General features: G+C 34.3%; 2 long non-coding RNA genes across 2 annotated transcripts; both read right to left on the bottom strand.

Moving 5' to 3' along the window:
* Positions 1-1,409: 1,409 nt before the first annotated feature.
* Positions 1,410-2,794, bottom strand: LOC149205332 (uncharacterized). The gene is made up of 3 exons (XR_016251873.1): positions 2,298-2,794; positions 1,946-2,024; positions 1,410-1,665 (listed from the first exon to the last, which is right to left on the bottom strand). It is a non-coding gene; the product is annotated as an uncharacterized LOC149205332 (long non-coding RNA).
* An 8,723-nt stretch (positions 2,795-11,517) lies between these two features.
* Positions 11,518-12,962, bottom strand: LOC149205333 (uncharacterized). Its single transcript, XR_016251874.1, has 3 exons — positions 12,359-12,962; positions 12,206-12,233; positions 11,518-12,091 (listed from the first exon to the last, which is right to left on the bottom strand). It is a non-coding gene; the product is annotated as an uncharacterized LOC149205333 (long non-coding RNA).
* Positions 12,963-22,881: the final 9,919 nt, after the last annotated feature.

Below are 22,881 nucleotides of genomic sequence, written 5' to 3' on the forward strand. Positions count from 1 at the left end.
GTTAAGTTGGTTGATTCAAATATGAATTATTATGAAGATTAGATTTGAATAGTCATTAGAAGACTCTGGATGATAGGAAGGAATGAAATTAATTTTATACTTAGGGGGTGATTATATACATGTGCGTGAAATTGTAGTCAAATTATTACAAGTTGCATTTTACATGCACAATTTCATGAGATAAATTAATCATTCTGAAAAGGTTTTATATTTGTACATAGGCCAGTAATAATGGTTAGGGGTATTGTAGAAGATTATACATGTGCGTAAAATCGTAATGAAATTCTTACAGGTTGGTTTTACATATACGATCTCATGAGGTAAATTAGAAATTCTGGAAAATTTGATTTATATCTATGTAGGCTTGTAATAATGGTTAGAATAAGAATAAATAGGTTAGAGTTCCACACAAATGAAGGAGATTGTGAAATGGTAAAACTTGGGAGCACACAACCGAATTCGTGTACCCAGAACTGGTCAAGTTAAAAAACTTATGAACAATGGAGTTACTTTGACGTGCGCAGATAGTGATTGATGGGAGGTTTGGGAAAGGAATATGGTAAATAAATTTGGAAGTAGCTATGGTAAAATTGTTATATGGACCAATCCATATTCTTTCTGATGTCATGGTCCGTCTTTCCTGAATATAATCATTTTTCTTTCTTATATGCAAATCTATTATCAATCCATTATCAACGTTATAAGTCAATATGTCTGCGTAGCAATAGAAATAAAAACCAAACATATATAGAGAAATTTTAGTATCTGGATAAATTGGATTATTATAGAGTTAACCCACTCACTGATAACTTTGTACCATCAAACCATACTACAAAACCATAATTCGGGAAAAATTCAATTCTATACTCTTGATAGGACATAATACCAAGAAATTTTCAGAATTAACAAAACAATGAGATTGTACAAAGGAAAAGTGAGAAAAGTCTTTAACAATTCAACCTTCCTAAATTCTGAGTGGGAAATGGCATCATGGGATTCAACGTAGAGCTGATCAGTAACATTTAAAAGCCCTGGTACTAAAAATTAGACATAGTTGAACACTAACATTTAAAATCTGTGGTATTAAATATTATGATGTTTCATTTACGGTCAAGAAACGAAATAACCATTCCACCTTGTAAGGAGAAAGGAATATTGTGGGAAATAAAATATGTGCCCTAATATGGGCTATAAGATTGAATTAAAAACAAAAGAAAAAATAACCAAAGGAGAGAACATATTATAGATCAAGCACCTTTGTGGGAGCAAACATCTTATATGTGTGTAAGATCTTCAATGCAAATTTACAAGGAACCCCTAGGTACTAAGACCAAGATAATAGTCATAACTAGTTCATAAATACATGACAAAAAACATAAATGCAATGATAATACCTTCACTACAGGGAATGAAAAACCCAACAAAAGTTCTCTATTATAGCTAGATAACACTACATCTGCCTCAGCGAAATAGTAAATGAAATATGTTACAATAACAATGGTGATAAGTGAACTTTCAAGGAGTCACCATGTCAAAAATAGCTCCAGTCATGTGAGTATAATCGACCAGGAGGAAGTAGCAAGTTTAGGGTTATAAATTGCGACCTTAGTTCGATTTCACGAAGGAAATTAAAAACCAAAAGCATCGTGGAGAGAGCCTTCATCCCTATAAGTCATGAAGAAAAAATATGGTGAGTATTATGTTGATAGACTAAAAGTCTAGATGTGCTATAAACAAACAAACAAACAAAAAAAAAAAAAAGAGGAAACCATATTTTTGTACCTAGTAGGCACCCAGACGTTGCGTGTACCCGGTTGCGCACCAACAAGAGAAATTGTTTAGGTCAAGTGGAAATGTTGATAGCAATGGTAGCAAAGGAAAATATATAAAAATTTCATTCTAAACAAACCCAATATATTCATATTCTGAGTATATAAGGTGTTACCTTAGGGGTACTCTAAACCGGCACTTTGACTTTGGGTATCCGCACTAAATTTGAGTCCTTGTGACTTTGTGGAACTCACCTAACAACGTCGATGAAATCTAGTGCAAATTAAAGAGCGGTAAATAGAAAAACTCATACAATAGGGGGAAAGGAGGGATTAAAAGAGGGCAAATTACTGGAGAAGAAAATTGGGTAAACAAAAGTAAAGATATTTGAAGGAAGAAACTCTCGGCATGAACAAATTCACTAATAAAGGAAAATAAAATAGTTGTAGGGTCATTGACCAAATTCTAGACTGCCATATACAATCAAAAGAAACCAGTATTTAATAATCTCGCAGAAAGTAAATTACCTGTAGGATTGAAAACCACCAAAAGAGTTGTTGAAGAGATAAATATGTCTCCCTTCCCTCTGTATACTTGACCAGGTGCCAAACGCTGAGTAGCACTTACTAAAAATGGTTGCAACCCTGGCACAGGTAGCAAGCAACGGGAAAGAAAACAAAATATAAATGGAACTGTTATGAAAGAAAAGGGTTAGGGTTTGAGATTTTGGATCTCACCCATAGATTTTAATTCCTTCATCATAATCGTTCAATGAAAATTAAGGTGATCACTTGCCATCACATGGTGGAGGGTAACGTGGCAAAACTGCATTGATCACAAATTTCCCAAGGCGGGGTGAATACCACGTATACCTTGCCTAACCAGGGGTTAAGTGGATTCATCAACGAGCTCATGTAATTTGACTATGTGCAGATACCCTCGTTGGTAAATGAATCCTCAATAGCACAGGTGTAAGCTAAGCGGAAGTACCTGGGTGTTGAGATAGGGAACAAAATCCTAGCTAGAGCATAAATAATTGTGCGAGTGATTCGAAAAGGCTTGGGTTTCAAATACCAATTATAAGCACATGAGTGGGAGATATAGAGTGTGGCAGATGGTACTCCTAATTTAGTCATAGGTTATTAATAATCATTTTGTAAGAGAAGAGTAGTGCCTTGCAATGGTAGCATCATATAAGGAGTTTATGAAAAGAAATTATGAGGCAACCTAGTGGAAAACAAAACAATAATAATAATAGGTTTTTGGCGAGCCAATTCCTATGAAATTTAACATAGAATTATTTGTTTTCTTCGGTATATGACACATGCTATCAGAACCCAAGTTCAAAATGGGGCTTGATGGAACCACCACAGTGATAAGTAGAAATGTGCATAATTGAAATATTGATTAAATTATGCAAAACTAATACTTGTTATGTTTGAATAAAAGGTAATCAAGTGAAGAAGGCTACAACTAAATGGCAAAGAACCCCCCTCCAGCTATAATAGTAAGTGAAGAAATATATATCAAGTTGGGAAATGGAAGTACCCCACCAACCTCTCACTTCATGGATGTTACTATAAATCTACAACAAGAGTTGGTTCATCTCAAGAGTAGTAATGGAAGCATGTTAAAGGCCACTGAAGAACAGGAAGGGATGATAAGAGAGTTGACTGAAAAGTCTAGTCATAGAACCATAGAACCTAAAGCATTGAAAAAGAAAAACATGGACACAGAATTAGAGAAATCAAAAAGTGAAGGTGATTCAAATAGAATGTATACAATAACACAAAAAAGGAAGAATCAAGTGGAGTTACAAGGGGAGTTTAGGAAAATAAAGCCCCTTACTTTTGATGGGGAAAAAGAAGAGGATGCAGAAGCATGCCTTCTTAAAATGAAAAAATATTTTCCAGGTTTATGAGTATGAGAGTAACTTGAAGGCTAGATTGGCCATCTAGCAACTACAAGGCAAAGCTTCTCTCTAGTGGGAAGAGGCAAAAAGTGTGCGTTTGTTAGAAGAAAATACCATTTCTTGGGAGGAATTCCACAAACAATTTAAGTCTCGATATTTGAATGAACAATATTATGATGATTGTGCCAAGGATTTCCATGAGTTAACGCTGGGGAAGTTAACTATGGATGAGTTTATGGAAAAATTTACCAACTTGTTGCAGCGTGTTCCCTATAGTAAAGAAGAGAAAGCCAAGGTACAGTGATTTGTAAATTGTTTACATACCATTTATAAGGAAAGGATTGAGTTCGATAATCCTAAGACAATGGACGAGGTAATAATGACAACAATATTGTGTTATCAGCACTTTAGAAATAAAGGTGAAGGCTCCAAATTTTGGCAAGGTAAAGGCAGAAACAAATCTTCAACAGGGGAAAAAAGACAAAAGCTTGCCTATCTCAAAAGTTTTGGGAAGGACCCTCAACGAAGGAAGTTTAGCAAAGGCAACTTAAATTAGCCAAAAAAATCTCAAATTGGGTACAAACGCATGGATCTTAATAGTAAAAATATCAGTTTGGGCAAGGAAAAAGAACCACTGAAGTGTTCAAGGTGTGGTGAACCCCATATGTTGAGATATTTCCCGCATAATCCCACGTCTATCCAAAACATCCAAGATGTCTACGACGCCACAACACTGAATGATGTTGCTAGAAATATTCCAAGAATAAGCATAGAAATGGAGGATAGACAAGAGGAGCATCAATTGACAATGATCGAGATTAAAGGTATTATTTTAAACCAATATGTTTCTATCTTAATTGATCAATGAGCTAGTTTAAGTTACATTGGTTGACAAATTGTAGAAAAGTGTAAACTTAAAACTGAAAAATATAAGACTGCATGGCTGGTATAGTTAGAAATTGGTACAAAGAGAAGGGTAACCAGCCAAGTAAGATAGTGACATACTGACTTAAATGGCTATTACACAGTAGTAAACTTCAATGTACTTTCGTTAGGATCTTATGATGTGTTGATAGGCGTGGACTAGTTGGAAAAGCAGGGGGGATATCATAAACTGTGTAGAAAAAATAGTGAGTTGTGTAAATCATAATAGAAAAACTCAAATAATCAAATGCATACCAAAATCCATATCAATTAGACAAATTTCATCCTTACAAATGAAAAAAAGTGCACAGAAGGGGTGCCAATTATTTATGGTTCATGTAGAAATGAATGAACATCAAACAAAAGAAAAAAAATTAGAGACCCTACCAGTCATTACATAGTTTCGAGATGTACTTTTGGAGAAAATTTCGAGTTTACCTCCCCGCAGAGATATATACTTTTCTATTGATTTAGTACTAAGCGCAACCTCAATATCTACATCTCCTAACAGAATGAGTGCACTTGAGTTAATAAAGTTGAAAATGTAGTTATAAGAGCTACTGGACAAAGGTTATATTAGGTCTACTGTATCACCATGGGGGACTCTTGTGTTATTTGTCAAGAAGAAGGATGGAACATTTAGGATGTGCATCGATTATCGACAGTTAAACAAGTTAACCATTAAAAACAAATACCCATTACCCTGTATTGATGACATGTTTGACCAAGGGGGAAACCATTTTCTCAAAAATTGATTTAAGCACTGGGTATCATTGGTTGAGAATAAAACATGAATATATTCACAAGGCAACCTTCCTAACTAGATATGTTCACTATGAAATTGTAGTTTTACCATTTTTCCTTACAAATGCACCAACAACCTTTATGTGTTTAATGAACAATGTACTTAATAAGTATCTTAATATATTTGTGTTGGTATTTGTAGATAACATTCTAGTATATTCCAAGAATGAAGAAGAACACAAAGAACATCTAAGATTAGCGCCGCAAACTTTAATAGAACATCAGTGATATGCTAAATTTAGCAAATGTGAGTTCTATAAAAACAGAATATAGTATTTGGGTCATGTTATTTCAAAAGAGGGATTAGTTGTAGATCCTGAGAAAGTTAGAGCCATTGTAAATTGGCATGTACCAAAGGATGTGTCTGTTTTCCAATCGTTTATGGGAATCACAGGATATTACCGAAAATTTATAGAAGAGTTCTCTAAACTATCCTACCCAATTACATATTTACATAAGAAAGGAGAAAAATCTGAGTGGACAACCAAATGTCAAGAAATTTTTGACAAATTTAAGCACTTCCTCACAGTGGCCCCTATCCTAAAAATTATAGATCCAAATAAGGAATTTATTATTTGCATGTATGCTTTCATGGAGGGTCTAGGGGGAGTTTTGATGCAGGAAAATTCAGTTGTAGCTTATGAGTCTAGGAAGATGAAAACACATGAAAGAAATTATGCTATATATGATTTAGAACTGGTTGTTATAATACATGCCCTAAAGATGTTGAGACATTATCTGTTAGGGAATAAATTCACCTTGGTGACAGATCATATCAGTGTAAAATAGCTTTTCATCCAACCAGATCTTAATGCCATACAAACTAGGTGGATGGTGTTTCTTAGTGAGTTTAAGTTTGACATTAAACACATCAAAGGGAAAGAAAATGGGATAATAGATGCCTTTAGCAAACATTCCTATACTCTAATGGGGGTATATGTTATCCATGTTTATACATTTTTTATAGAACAAATTAAAAACTCAATACTAAGAGATCCTAAATATTTTGAAATTCAACAAAAATTGCAGCAAATAAACATTCCCAGTTATGCTAAAAATTCTGAAAAATTGCTTAGTTACAGAAAAAGATTGTATGTCCCCAATGTGAATACTCTGAAATAAATGGTAGTTGATTAGACCATAAGAAACCATAAGCAAGACACCTAGGATATCAAAAGATGATAACACCATTAAGGAAGAATTCCTTTTGGTCAGGCATGAAAACTGAGGTGGGATAATATTTATCAAAATGTTTAGAATGCCAACAGTTGAAGGTAGAACACCAACAACATGTTGGCTTGTTGAATCCACTACATTTCCCTAAATGGAAATGGGAATTAATTTCCCTATACTTCATCACGGGATTACCAAGGACGAACAGACAGCACGATTCCATTATGGTGGTGGTAGGCACCTTAATAAAGCAGCACATTTCATACATGTACAGTCCACTTATGGTACAACAGAGATGTCCCATATCTTCATGAAAGATATTTTTTTACTACATGGAGTGCAAAAGATGGTTTTGTCAGATAGAGATACTAAATTTGCTTCCAAGCTTTGGAAAGCTCGATTTTTGGGGCATGGGAGCTAAGCTAAATTTCATCACTGCATACCATCCTCAAACGAATGGTCAAACAAAGAGAACCAATCAGATTTTGGAGGACATGCTGAGAATGTATGTCATGGACAGACCTACTAAATGGGAGGATTTTACACATTTGGCATAACTTTCTTACAACAACAACCACCAAAATTCAATAAAAATGAGCCCCTTTGAAGCTATGTATGGCAAGAAATTCCATACACCTCTCAGTTGGAGTCAATCGGAGGACAGATTAATATTAGGACCAGATTCTTTACAGGGAATGGAGCAGGTGGTATGGAAGATTAGACAAAACATAAAAATTGCACAATATGGGAAGAAGAGTTATGCAGACAAAAAGAGGACGCATAAAGAATTTAAGATTGGAGGTCATGTTTACTTAAGGGTGAAACCAAGGAAAAATACTTTAAGAATTGGAACCTATACAAAGTTGGCACCACGATTTTGTGGGCCTTTTGAGATTTTGGATAGAATTGGGTTAGTAGCTTATCAACTAGCGTTTCCCAGCCACATTAAAGTGCACAACGTTTTTCATGTATCTTTACTAAAGAAATATGTACATGATAATTCTCATATAATCAATTGGAATTTTATACAGGTGAAACCAAAAGGAGACTTCTTAGTAGAGTCACTCTATATACTAGATTGGAAAGATATCTTGCTCTAGAATGGAGTTGTCATTCGAGTTAAGGTGTAATGGAAACACTTTACCCCCAAAGAGGCCATGTAGGAGCGGGAGGATGAAATGTGAGATACCTATCTATCACTATTCCAAAAGGAGACAACTGAAACCTAAACACCGGAGACGGTGTAAATAAAAGGGGGGAGGATGTAATACTCCCTTGTTTCTATAATAATCTCTTGTTATATTTAGACTAAGTTATGTGGGATTTGATGGTGGAAATACCATGATTAGTTTGAAATGAAAGTGAAGAGTGAAGCTATGGTGATGTAATAAGTAAATTTTGTCAATAAAAAAAAATGGAATTACTTAGGAATGAGGCACCAGAGTTACGAGATTCTTTCCAACAAAAGAAAAATAAGCCTTCCATGATAATAAGATTTAATGTGATAGGAAAGAAAGATCCGTCAAATCACTTAGTTGGAGAAAGATGTTAAGTACAGGTGGAATAAAGAAATGTGGAACAAAAAAGTGAGATTTAAAAGGAAAAAAAGAAAGTCTAGGTTAGTGGGATGGCAGACCCACAAAAAGCAGGACTCCGCTAAGGAAAAACTTTCTATGGAAGAAAATGTATAAAATACATTATCAAGGGATCAAAATGGGTTGTCGATTCCTTGGCAAGCACATCTCAGCTCGAGGGGAATTGGAGGCTTTAGTCGAAGGTTGGGGGAAAGGTGAAAATTCCCAAGTGTTCTCCAAGTGGTCACGATTTCAGTTAGAATATATGTTATTATGTTTCTAATATAGTAAATGGATATATGTAATGGTATTGTAAATTATTGTTATTAAGTTGGTTGATTCAAATATGAATTGTTATGAAGATCAGATTTGAATAGTCATTAGAAGACTCTGGATGATTGGACAGAATGAAATTACTTTTATACTTAGGGGTCCATTATATACCTATGCGTGAAATTGTAGTGAAATTCTTACAAGTTGGATTTTACATGCACGATTTCATGAGATGAATTAACCATTCTAGAAAATTGTTTTATATCTTTACATAGGCCAATAACAATGGTTAGGGGTATTATCCCCCGATCGGGGTGACGGTTAAGGTAATGTGCCATAATGACAGTGTCAGAGGAATGATGGAACAAGGACATGTCAGTATAGCTCGCATGAGAGCTCAAAGGTACGTGGACAGGGACCGTCGTTTGGTAATGAAAGATGGCAGAAGGAATGTTAGGTCGGAGAGTGGGGGGAAGGACAGTGATGACGGCACGATGAGACAGTAGGGTGGTGGTATGCGGAAGTATAGGAGTAGAGCAAAGAGGAAGGATAGAAGGAGAGGGAAGTGCGGAAGGAGCGGGTCGAGGGAGCCACATCCTGCACTAGCAAACAAGGATCGTGCTACCGGGTATGTAAATTGTTGCCCTCCTGTTATTGTTTCCACCATTGGTAGTATGCTAGGGGGGTTAAAAATAGAGGAAGGGAGGACGAAAAGGGTCCTGTCAAGGGGAATAGGAAGAGTGAACAGTCCAGACCTCAGATCATGACAGAGCCTGAGCGCTGGGACTGGAACTAGGAGAAGGGTAAAGGAATAAGCAATGACAAAGGGGGGAAGCATGAGTATATACCGTGTGACAATAACAGAGAGGATACGAGCACTGAAAGTTGGGGTAAAGGCATCAGAGATAGCAGTTGCTTAAAGGAAGCCAATGAGAAGAGCATAAAGAAAAGGGACTATGAAGGAAACCCGATAGGGAACCCTTGTAAGCCGTTACTGCCTCCCCAGGAGGAGACCTATGACAACGCTGAAAGGGTCGTTGGGATCATGGCTAAGGGCTTTACCATGTTGTGGAATAACCGGGATGGGGAAGGGCGAATTCCAGTAGGGGAGCGGGCAGATAGGAGAGATGCACATCACAAAAATCTGCGTGAAGGAAAAGCAATGAGAAATAGAGGAAGGGGCAGGGATAGTCCTCCGAGTGATCTGGGTATAGGAAACTGTAGCCATGAACAGCCTAACCCGGAGTGGATGGGCACTTGGACTGGTGAGGATTTTATTTTAACACATCACTGCTCATCTTGTGAACAGATAGAAGGCAGTAGGGAGATGACTCGAGCAAGTCGCATAAGGGGTCGAGGGTGTAGTCGCGGTCGCTTAGGACAGACAAGCAACCGCCTGGAACTGCAGAATAGTAGCACCCCAAGTAAAAGGCGAGACCGTCGTTTGATGAACGAAACCATTCAGGAAGCAGCGGCAGATTATATGAAAAATACAGATGAAGACATAGGAGAAATAATTGAAGACATGGAAGCGGAAGCGAAGGAGGAGGAGTCTGAGGAGGAATTGGAAGAGTGGAGGGGTATGGTTTCTGACCCGGGTAACACAAGGGGTCGAATGGCTTAGTATAAGCAAACTCTGCACCTATAATGGCTTATGAAGAAGCTACTATGCAAGGCAGTAGAGCAGGTCTCTATGGGCATGGCCCTGATAACAAGAGACATGCCTGTTTATAAGAAAGACCTAGAGACCATACAATTTCAGCTCTGCAGGCAAGACATGAGATTGGACCATATTGAGTGAAACACCTCAGGAGTAGCAAACAGGGGACCCATGCATAGGGGTTCAGCAGTGAACCTGGCACATAGGGGTTCAGCAGTGAACCTAGAAACGGTGGAAACCGACCACGGAGATCAGGATGAGTTAACTTAGCCTAACTTTGTTTTCAGCTTAGCAGTGTGCTATTTTTTAGCGGATAGTATCTTTTATATTTCTGAATGTATATACGAACAGTAGATAAAAACGCTATTTCTAATTGTATGTTTTACATAGCATGGCTAGAAAGACTACAGACATTCCAATTTTAGATGGCCTATGTCATTTGTAGGTGGTTCATAGCTTGGTTTCCCATTGGGCAAGCTGTGGCCACCTATGTCATGTATGTGTCCTCAATTTGCGCCTTATAAATAGAAAAGGAACTACCTAAACTTACAAAAAAAGATAAATGGTTAGGGGGTTATAAAAGGTTATACATGTGCATGAAATTGTAGTGAAATTATTACAGGTTGGATTTTAAATGTATGATCTCATGATATAAATTAGAAATTCTAGAAAAATGATTTATATCTCTATATAGGCCTGTAATAATGGTTGGAGATATTATAGAGTAAGAATAAATAGGTTATAGTTCCACCCAAATAAGGGAGATTGAGAAATGGCAAAACTTGGGAGCACACAACCCAACTCGTGTACCCAGTACTGGTCAAGTTAAAAACCCTATGAAAAACGGAGTTACTTCGCAGTGCGCAAATAGTAATTGATTGGAGGTTGGGGAAAGGAATATGGTTAATAAGTTTGGAAGTAGCTACAATAAAAATGTTATAGGGACCGATCCATATTCTTCCTAGTGTCATGGTTATCTTTTCTGAATATAATCATTTTTCTTTCTTATATGCAAATCTATTATCAATGTTATAATCCAATATGTATGTTTAGCAACAAAAACAAAATCCAAACATATATAGAGAAATTCTAGTGTTTGAATACACTAGAGTATTATATAGTTAACAAAAGGATAACTCTATACCATCAAACCATATTACAAAACCATAAGTCGAGAACAATTCAATTCTATACTCCCAATAGGACATAATACCAAGAAATTTTTGGAAGTTACAAAACAACAAGATTGTACAAAGGAAAAGCGAGACAAGTCTTTAACCATTCAACCTTCCCAAATTCTGAGTGGGAAATCACATCATGGGATACAACAAAGATCCATATAGATCCGAACATTAACATTTAAAATCCATGGCACTATAAATTAGACATAGATGAACATTAACATTTAAAATCTGTGGTATTAAATATTATGACATTTCATTTACATTCAAGAAACGGAATAATTATTCCACCTCGTAAGGAGAAAGGCATATTGTCGGAAATAAAATATACACCTTAAAATGGGCTATAAGATTGAATTAAAAACAAAAGGAAAAAAAACCAAAGGAGAGAAACAAATTCTAGATACAACACCTTAGTGGGAGAAAACATCTTATATGTGCATAAGGTTTTCACTACAAATTTACAAAGGAACCCCTTGGTACCGAGACCAAGATAATATTCACAACTAGTTCGTAAATACATGAGGTAAAAAAAAAATACAATAATCCCTTCACTACAGGGAACGAAAAACCCAACAACATTTCCCCGGTATAGCAAGCTAATGCTACATATGCCTCAGGGACCTGTAAATGAAACATGCTACAATAAAAATGGTGGTAAGTGACATTTCAAGGAGTTGCCGCATCAGACAGAGCTTTAGGAATGTGAGTATAACCGAGCTAGAGGAAGTAGCGAGTTAAGGGTTACAAATTGTGACCTTAGTCTGAGTTCACACAAAAAAAGAAAAAACCAAAAGCATCGGGGAGGGAGCCTTCATACCTGTAAGTCATGAATAAAAAATATGGTAATTATTACGTTGAGAAAGGGAAATTCTAGTTGTGATATAAACAAACAAACAAAAAATAACAAAAAGAGGAAGCTATATTTTTGTACCTGGTAGGCACCCAGACGTTGCCCACACCTTGTTCCGCACCAACCAGAGAAAAAAATTAGTTCGAGTGGAAATATATAAACATATAAAAATTTCATTCTAAACAAACCCAGCATATTCATATTCTGAGTACAATAGTAGATATAAGGAGTTACCTCAGGGTTACTCTAAATCGACACTCCCGCTCTACGCAGTCGCGCTAAATTTGGGTCCTTACGGCTTTCTGGAACTCACCTGGCAACGCCGATGAAATCTAGTGCAAATTCAAGAGTGGTAAATAGAAAACAATGTAAGATGGGAGGAAAGGAGGTTGAATTACCAAAGAAGAAAAACGGTTAAACAAAAGTAGAGAGCTTTGAAGGAAGAGACTGCTGACTCTCAGTATGAATGAATGAAAAATAAAATAGTTGCAGGGTCACTGGCCAAATTCCAGACCACCATATACAATTAAATGAAGCCAGTAGAAATGAAATTATATGTAGGATTAAAAACCACTGAAAGAGTTTTCGAAGATATAAAGTTATGGCCCTTCCCTTCCCTTCCCTCTATATACGTGACGAAGTGCGGAATGATAAGGAACACTTTCCAAAAATGGTTGCGGCCCTGGCACAGGAAAAGAAAACAAAATACAAACGGCAGTGTTACAAAAGAAAAGGGTTAGGGTTGTAGATTTTGGACCTCACCCGTAAATTTTACTTCCTTCATTGTAACCGTTCAATGACAATTAAGGTGATCACATGGTGAAACTGCATTGATCACCAATTTCCCAAGGCAGAGCGAATACCACGTAATCAAGGTTGAAGTGGATGCGGCAACGAGCTCAAGTAATTTGACTATGTGCACATACCATTTTTCTCAATACCACATGTGTAATATAAGCGGAAGTACCTGGGTACATCACATACATAAATTGGCATTTATCATTTATAAGCGCGTGAGTGGGAGATATAAAGTGTGACAGATGGTACTTTTAAGTTAGACATAGGTTATTAATAATCATTTTGTAAGAGAAGAGCAGTGCCTTGCAATGTTAACATCATAGATTATAAGGAGTTTAAGAAAAAATTATATGAGGCAACCTAGTTGAAAACACAACAATAATAATAAAATAGGTTGTTGGACAACCAATTCCTACGAAATTTAACATGGAAAAAAACAAAAAAAAATATGTGGTATGTGACGGGAAAATTATTATTTACTTTTTACTAGAAGGAAAAAATTAACATAATTTTATATAGGAAAAATAAAGTAATTTAAATTGAAATTTTTCTTATATTTTCACTTTAGTGAGAAAGATTGAGTGAATTCTTATTCCATTAATAATAGTTGCTTTCTAATTCAATGTATGAGGGATATGTAAAATTTTCAATGTTTAATATGGATTTGATATGTACTATTAATTCAGAAAATATTAATAATAAATAATTAAATGTATACATACAAGGAAAAAATATGAGGGGGTATATTTTAACATTTTAATACGGAGAAGGTGAATTACAAATAAAATATTTCAATGCCACCTACTTATATATTAATATACCAGTTGCCTAGATCCACCAGGTTCCCAGAGAGATCAAATCTCTTTTCACTCAAAAAGATGTTTTCACCTCAAGATATTTGATCCCTCTTAGTGCTTGGTAGATCCAGAGTTAAGATTGATCTAGGTTGCAAGTTGTAAAAAAAAATTGACTTAAGTATTTTACTTCAACAATAAATTGAAGTTTATAATCCAATATTGAATTAGTTAAATTTTATTTTTGAATAAATTATTATTAATAATATTTTATATTAAAAATTGAATGAATTACACATTTTCGTATTTTTAAGAACTAAATAAATTATTTTACTTTTAATTATTTTATCGTTGTGAGTATTGAAATATTTTACTAATTAAGTTAGACTAAATATCAATAAACTATCTAAGAAATAGAAAATGTATTTATCATAATTTTACAATCATAGTTTCAACCATACTAAACTTTGTAATTTATAAAAATATCTTTGCATTTTTTTTAAAGTCAGTTTGCATGCAATTTCATATATAGAATTTTGATATAAATTCACCAATACATAATCTATAATAAACATTATTTCATAAAAGTAAACATCATGATGATAATCATCTAACAAACATAAACATCATCTAAGATACACATTCAAACTCACTACCATCATCTAATTATATGCAGTTTTAGTAGCAAATATAAACATCATAAGCTAGCACACAAATCTAATAATATAACAGGGCATCATCATCGTGATCACATATAACAAAACACAAAGATTATAATCTAACATCATCACAGCATACATCCTCAAATTAATATAAATCTCATGTCAAATAACTGCTATCACATACACATCTATCTACAAGCACATTAAATAAACATATCTAACATGACCTAAAATACACACATCAACACCAGCATTTAAATTAAGTACATAAACATGAAAAAACAATGCACCATATATGTATGTATGTATACAAATAAGTCAAATAACTACATCATGAAGTGAAATAAGTGAAATAAAATATCTGATACAATAGACGTACTAATGTATGTAACCTAGTCTGCAATACAAGACACTAGATTGTCAACTACTACCTAATCAAGTACGTTTGTCAAACTCAACTCAAATAGAGGACTAAGAGGTGGTTGGTCTACAGTCGAAGGACGTGGTTGGTCTGGCGCAGGAGAAGCTAGCCAATATGATTTTTCAGGAGAAACATTTGACACATCCTCTATCTCTAACATCTAGACAACATCAGATGACTAATGAGCAAGTGTACTACTAGAAGGATCACTGACACCCAGACGGCCATGATCTGATGGGGTGGAACCACTAGAAGCATCATCATCACCATCCTCATCATCATCACCCTCATCATCATCACTACCACCCTCATCTGATGGATGTGTTGTTGCATGATGCCTTGCAATCCTCATCGTTGCCAGTAAATTACTAGATTTGATGACATTCTGCATATGAGATATCAAATCTTGTAGCTAGGTCATGTATAGATACAAAAACATCAAATATGTGTTGATATCTTGAGGCCTCACAAGGCGGACTTCCTACCGAACCAAAACTTTGCCCAATCTATCACAATAGTCCATCCAAAATTGCATAGCAATCCTCCACCCCCAGATGTCGCCTCCCTGAGGAAGTGCCTCGCCCTCACCCTCTTGGGCCTCACACATCTCCTCATCTCCTCTATCCAATGATGGGGGGGAGGAATTTCACCATCATATGAGCCAATGTCTACAAAATATATAGTACACAAAAGTAATTAGTCAATTTCATTAAACAATTTAATAAAACAAGTTAAAGAACGTGCTAGAATAAATCTCATTCTAACTCATTAAAACAAGAAAATGAAACTAGATTAATTTAAAGAAAACATTAATATTACCTCTATCATCTGGAGACTTAGCTGATGTGAAGAAGATGTTGGTACACCCACTCCAATCAATCCCTGAGTAAGGATACACCAACATGACAAACGCATGGTCATCCACACTGGCCAGTAGCCCCAGTGCCTCGTCTAAAATCCTAGCCGGAAACTCTGGCATGCCCCTCTTGGGTATCATCTTACCCCACATGCACATCTAGGACTCAGTGACCGGCCTAGGAAGGAAATGATTAAAGGTAGTCCTTGTCTTCACAAACCTCTCAAAAAATAAACAAAAAAGATCGGAATAAAAAGGGAAGGTCTCCTTGTCTTGAGAACACATGACATCTATCTAAATTCATGCCTAATTGCCTTAAAAAATGATAGACCGTCTGATGCAATGTGGCACCTGAATGAAAGAATCAACATAATACAAAAGAGGGCAACTAAAGTGTTTCCCATCAGCACAATAATGTGCAATGGTGCTAACAATAATGAAGGGCACCTAGCCTCCTCTGTATCAAAAGAAGATATCTGTATTTTTCCACCACGTACCTGAAAATATGATGAATGGACCACATGAAGCCTAACATATCTAAGAGTGTATGCAAGCTAACTCTCAACTACAACACCATGGGGAACATTAGCGCACTGGGGAAAATTCTCCCCTCTCCTAGATAGGCTAGTGATAAAGTATATGTCCTCCTAAGTGGGCCTATACCATAACTGAAGACCAACATAGAAATCCTATTGCTAGAAAGTCCGTCGGTGGATCAAATGTGCTAATAAGACCGAGTGTGCCTTCAGGGATGTACCCTCCTCGTAGTACTTGAGGAGGCCTACATTCCTCAAGAGCGCTCAAGTCATTGCATTAATAGGGTGAAGGTATAACTCCCTCTCCCTCTCTCTGGCATGTCATGTTCATACCATATTGTATGGGTCCGCATACTACTCCTACTCCTGTTGTTTCTCCCTTTGCTGATGTATTGGCTACATGATTGATATATAAGATAAACTAGCCTCTTACATAAAATACAATTTATTTTATTAAATGAAACATGTATTTGTAACTATGGAAACATAAATTTCAATCTATATATATATATATATATATATATATATATATATATTGGTGCACTCAAAACATAGTCGTGCACCAGAGCCGATGTGCTTTCAACTATAACCACACTAGTAACGGTGCACACATAAGCATGAAACACCATGGGTGTTTCAGAAATTTAACTTTTCATAATGGTGTGGCATACTTGTGCATCAGTGCATACATATAACCTGTTGGCACTGGTACTGTACGTTTAGGTTATTAAATGCACCAAGCTATAGCAATATTTTTAAATGATTATTTGTGGTGTGTTTGGTAAATATAAACGCGCTGGGAGTGATGCACTAACACATAATTTGTTGCATCTTTCCCGGTGCATTTATATTTACAAAACGCATTGCCACAATGGCAGTGTGTTATGTTAACACACCGAAACATGATGCACCATATAAATTTATAGGGTGCACCACTTCTTGTGTGAGCCTAACATATCGAGCATACTGCACATCGAAAAAAAAAATTGCAAAAATAATGAGAAATTCAACCTATTTTTCAATTCTATTCCGCTAAAAACCTAAATTAGAAAGAAACATAGAGATTACCTAGACATTTGGTTATCAAGGAGGCATTGTGGACAAGTAATGGAGAAAAACAAATTTTCACATTATTTGAAAATTTTGGAAACTCAAATAGTGAGCACAGTACTGAAAGGTGGTGAGAAAGAGTAGCATTGACGTCATGGAGCTTGCACATGGAAAGTATGGCACCAGTGCTTTATAGCTCTCCCGCACTGTAGATGGTAAAACTGAAAATTACGGTCGGGAGGGTTTTTTTATTGAACCCTCCTCTTGTGCATTTCGTGAAGTGCACCAGGGCAGGATATATCCAAAAGCATCATGTTTTTTTTTTTAATTTAAAATTATCACGATGCTTTATCGAGATGCTCGGGGGATTTACATTATAGGTAACGCATCAGTACTATGGTTTTACAATAGCACCAGTCTTTTTTTAGAAATTAGAAATTGTTTATCGATATGCTTTATAAGGTTTCTTGGGGCGTTCTTATATGTTCACTGCACCAGGACGTCATTGTTGAATAGCATTGGTGTGTTTTGGTATTAAGTGCACCATGGTTTTTTATTTTAAAAAAAAAAATCCACGGTGCACCATGTTATATGCAGCTCTGGTGCATTTATAGATGGTAAAGCATCGGTGCACTTAAATAATTTAGATGCACCTTCAAAGAAACATCTGCGAAAACATTCGCTTGCCCACCTCCGCTAGTGACCTCTGCTACAAACGAATTTTTGGGTTATTTTTATAAGGGCCTTTATAAAAACCTTTGCTATAAGGTCTTTCCCTCGTGGTGGGGAAGCCATTGACTCTTACCATGATGCGTTTTCAGGCTTTGCTAAGTTGTCACCTCCCCTAAACCATTTCAAGGGGAAGTTAACATAAGTAATTACCCTACTAAAGCAACTCAATGATCATAAACATGAGGATAGGAACATTGTCATAGAATTCATGAATGTGTTGTAGACTCATTAATGGGGGATGATGGACAGTCTAGATACCCTAGTTTAGAGTCAAAAAAGACTTATGGAAAAAGTGGATTGAGTGGAAGCTCGCCTGGCACACATCGAAACACATGTCCATTTCTCCTTCAACCCACTTTCCTTACCTGGTAACCTACCTAAGAATCTTGCTCCTATTCACTCCTCGAATCATGGATGTTAATCGGTTGTTCCCTAGTGTTATCGATTTAATGGTCATATTGACCTCTTGCTCTTTTCATGTTTCGGTTGTATTGATATTTTGACATATTTTTTGATTTCTTTCTCTTGGCCAACGAATCTGATAGGAGGGAGGCAAGAAAAAATTTGCAAAGATGTACCTAACAATGTAATATTTTCCTGAATTAATGGTAGCATTTAGACTTACAAAAAAAAAAAATATTACAATGATCATTTTCTATATGTTAGTTAATATCAAGTTTCCTTCCCAACACTTCATAAAAATAAAAATAAAATTGTTAATTCAAAAATTATTAATAAAATTTTCAATTCTCACTAACACAACCAATTGGGAATGGGCTTCATTAGCAAGGTGACCCAGGATCAAACCTTACGAGGGGTGGTTGTGCCCTGTCCTAGGGGAGGAGACAAGCTAAAAAATACAGTAAGCTTAGCGCTAGTGTGGCCAAGGCAGGGTGCGATCCCTCAGTGACTTTGACATATTAGATTCCCCTAGGTCACCGCTCCTCAAAAATTGACATAAATTTTTAATGGAAAATATTCAAATATAATAAAATACTAAAGATTATATTGAGAGAAAAAGAATTATTAAAAATTATATCAATGTAATTCACTTTTTTTTTAATCATTTGATTAAAAAATATCACTAAATGATAATGCATTAGACCATGTTGTAAGATTGATTCTATGTAGTGTGGACATTGTATTCTAAAAACATAACTTTTGCAATTTCCAGATCGAAATTTTCCCATGTACTGAAGATACTAGCCTGTAACTCCAGTGCCTTTTTGGAAAGCTTGTCAATCTTGTTGAAACTTTAAAAGTGTTAAGTGAATTTGACAGAACTTTATAGTTTATTTATGCACCTGGAAAAATTTTATTTTATTAAACAAGCATAGTTTCCACTATTTTTGCCCTTATGTTAAAACCATCAAGCAAGTTTTTGAGTGCACTGCAAGGTTATTATATATAAACAGTTGAAAAGGCATATTGAGGGGCCTCGAGTGTTCAATGGTTAAAGAAGTGATTGGGGGGGTTCTGAAATGGTTCCCAAGTGGTATACCACTGGAACATGTATCACCCAAAGAGCTATGTCGTGCCCCCACCCACACGCCCTCCCCTCAGGTTTTTGAAATAGCTAGCCTACCCCCCAAAAGATTAATAATTCTAAGGGATTAATAAACCCTTGGGATTAATGTTAAATGCTATGATAAATATTATAAACTCAACTAATTATAAACCCTAGAATTAATATTAAACCCTAAGATTAATATTATAAACTCTAATATTGATATATCAAACTTAAGATTAATATTATAAATGATATGGTTATAAACCCTAATATATTATTATACATTTTAGGGATTAATATTATAAACCCAAGGGATTAATAAATCTAAGAGTTATTGATACTATAAACTCGAGGGACTAATGATATTGTAAATTCAAGGGATTAATATTATAAACCAAATGGATAATAAACCCAAGGGAATAATATTAAACACTATGATATATATTATAAACCTAAGGAATTATAAACTCTAGGATTAACATTATAAACCCAAGAATTAAAAACCCTGGAATTAATATTATAAATCATGTAATTATAAACCCTAAACCAAATATTATAAACCAGAATATTAAACTCTAACTTATTCAATGTCACAATGTCACAATGTGACATTGAATAAATTGCAACGTAATGTATAATTGTGACAATTATTTTCATGTTTCTTGTCACATTGAGAAGATTCTTATCACACTGCGATGTTGGATAGATTTTCATACCCAATAGATTAATAAACACAAGGGATTAATATTATAAACCCAAGGGATTAATAAACCTAAGTGATAAATATTATAAACCCAAGAGACTAATATTATAAACATAAGAGATTATTAATATTATAAACCCAAGGGATCAATAAACCTAAGGGATTAATATTGAAAATATAAGGCATTAATATTATAAACTCTTGGGATTAATATTATAAACCCTAAGATTAATAATATAAACTCAAGGGATTATAAACAAAAGGGAATAATATTAAACTGTAGGATTAATATTGTAAACCCTAAGATTAATATATCAAACTCAAGATCAATATTATAAACCTTAATATACTATTATACACATTACAGATTAATATTATAAGCCTAAAAGACAATTGATGTTACAAACCAAAGGGATTAATAAATGTAAGGGACTAATAATATTATAAACTCAAGGGATTAATAAATCCAAAGGATTTATATTATAAACCTAATGGATAATAAACACAAGGGGATAATACTAAACCCTAGGATTTATATTATAAAACCAAGGGATTATAAACCCTGGGATTAATATTATAAATCCTATGATTATAAACCTTAAACCCAATATTACAAACGAGAATAAACCCTAAATCTGAAAGCCAATATTAAAAACCAGAATATTAAACCTTAATTTTTTCAATGTCACAATGTGACATTGAATAACTTGTAATATAATGTAGCACTAAGACAATTATTATCACATTGCTTCTCGCATTTCGATGATGTTTATCAAACTGCAACGTTGGATAGATTTTTATACCATTCCAATGTCACATAATATTAAACCAAATATTATAAACTTTAATATTATAAAATCCAACATTATAAACTCTAATGTTAATATTATAATCCCTATGATTAATATTGTAAAACATACTATAAATATTATAAATTGTAGGATAAATATTATAAATGCTAAGATTAGTATTATAAAACCTTGCATTAATATTATAAATCATAAAATGCAATATTAAACCCTAATATTAAACCCAATATCATAAACCATAAGGGATTAATATTGAAAATCTAAGGATTAATATTATAAACTCTTTGGACTAATATTATAAACTCAATGGATTAATATTAAACACTAGGATTAATATTATAAACCTTAGTATTAATATTAAACCCTACGAATATAAACCCTAAGATTAAAATATTAAACCCAAAATTAATATTATAAACCCTAATATATTATTATACATGTTAGGTATTAATATTATAAACCCATGGGACTATAGATATTATCAACCAAAGTGATTAATAAACCCAAATGACTAATAATTTTATAAACTCAAGGGATTAATATTATAAACCCAAAAGATAATAAACTCAAGGGAATAATATTAAACACTAGGATTTATATTATAAACCCAATGGATTATAAACCCTGTGATTGATATTATAAACACTGTGATTATAAACCATAAACGCAATATTATAAATTGGAATTATATTAAACCCTAATTTGTTCATTGTCACAATGTGATATTGAATAAGTTGCAATGTAATGTATCATTGTGACAATGATTGTCACAATTCTTGTCGTATTTTGACAATGCTTGTCAAAGTGCAATGTTGGATATATTTTTGTGCCATTAAAATGTCAAAATATTAAAATCTAATAATGTTAAAGCATAATATTTATATTATAAACATAAGAGATTATGGACCCTAGGATTAATATTTTAAGCCATATTTTCAACCAAGGTAGAGGATGGAATGTTCTAGGTTTGCTTTGTTTGACCATGGTTGATCAAGGTTTACCTTATTCAACCATAGAGACCTTGGTCATGGCTTACCATGGTTGTGACTATGGTTGACCAAAGATGACCATGGTTGACCTAGGTTTCCCATGATTGAACATGATTGGCCATGGTTTGATATATTTGGGAATGGTTGACCATAATTTTCTATGATAGAATATGGTTGTCCAATTTTACAAATGTTGGACATGTGCAACCATAGATAGCTTGGTTGACCATGTTTGGTGATTCCAACCTTGGTCGACCCTAGTTGGCCATTAGGAATGGGTAGAGAAAATAGTTTTCTAGGTTGAGATGGATCACAAAGGTTGACCATGATTGACTATGGTTAACCAAGGTTAACCATGGTTGACTATAGCCATGATTGACTATGGTTAACCAAGGTTAACCATGGTTGACTATAGCTAATGAAGGTTGTGTATCATAGAGCATGGGAAATAATGGAAGACAATGATTGACCATGTATGACCATGGTTGAGTTTGTTTTACCATATTTAACCTTGGTTGGTTTTGTTTCTCCATGTTTGATTATAATGTAAATATAATTAATGTTATTTATTTATATTAATCTTAATAATATTTATATTAACAATGTAAATGTTAATATCATTAATAATTTTTTAAGTATCATCATTATTGTTAATAATACCATTATTAGTATAGAATTTTTAGATTAATTTTTTTGTTAATTATTTTATTATTAAATATTACAAAGTAGATATTATTAATATTAATGTTAATTATATTTATATTAACAATTTTAATGTTTTTAATAATAAACCCAAGAGATTAATATTATAAATAAAAGGGATTATAATATTATAAACACAAGGGATAAATATTATATACCCAAGAGATTAATATTATAAATATAAGGGATCACTAA

This window comes from Pinus tabuliformis, chromosome 1_2 (assembly GCF_031772625.1).
Source record: "Pinus tabuliformis cultivar Carrire ecotype Pingquan chromosome 1_2, CPIR1, whole genome shotgun sequence".
NCBI lineage: Eukaryota > Viridiplantae > Streptophyta > Pinopsida > Pinales > Pinaceae > Pinus > Pinus tabuliformis.